Consider the following 521-nt stretch of genomic DNA (forward strand, 5'->3'; position numbering starts at 1 on the left):
CCCCGCCCACACGTGGTGTCATTTGAGGTAAATGTTGAAGATTCAACTAAAATAGAAATAAATACACAAATAAACAAACAAATAAAACTGAAAGAAACAATAAGCACACGTTTTCGTCACTCTTTTGTTTTTTGTTGTTGTTGTTTTTAGACTTTATTTACAAGATGTTTGGGGGATCTCGTAACAGTTTACGAATGTGTACATGCTTCATTTATTTTTTTCCCTCCATGTCCCCTAGAGACATCTTAACAGTAACGTGAATAACGAATGTGGTGTGTCATTCAGTTCACAAGCACTTCAAGATTTGAACTGGTTCGATCAGTGTGTTGCTTGACTGTGTTGACAGAAAACACAACCAACTGAGCCATAAAGGCTCATATGAAAAACAAGAAACAGATTTATCTTCATGACGGAAATAAAACTGCGTGAGTAGGCCTACAGGTGGAATGGCTCGTTCATCTGCAGCCAAAATATAGTAAGTACTGATTCAGAAACAGTTGTAAAAATAATTTTAAAGTGTT

The sequence above is a fragment of the Anarrhichthys ocellatus genome, unplaced genomic scaffold (assembly GCF_004355925.1).
Source record: "Anarrhichthys ocellatus isolate YVR2014 unplaced genomic scaffold, GSC_Weel_1.0 scaffold5, whole genome shotgun sequence".
Classification (NCBI taxonomy): Eukaryota; Metazoa; Chordata; class Actinopteri; order Perciformes; family Anarhichadidae; genus Anarrhichthys; species Anarrhichthys ocellatus.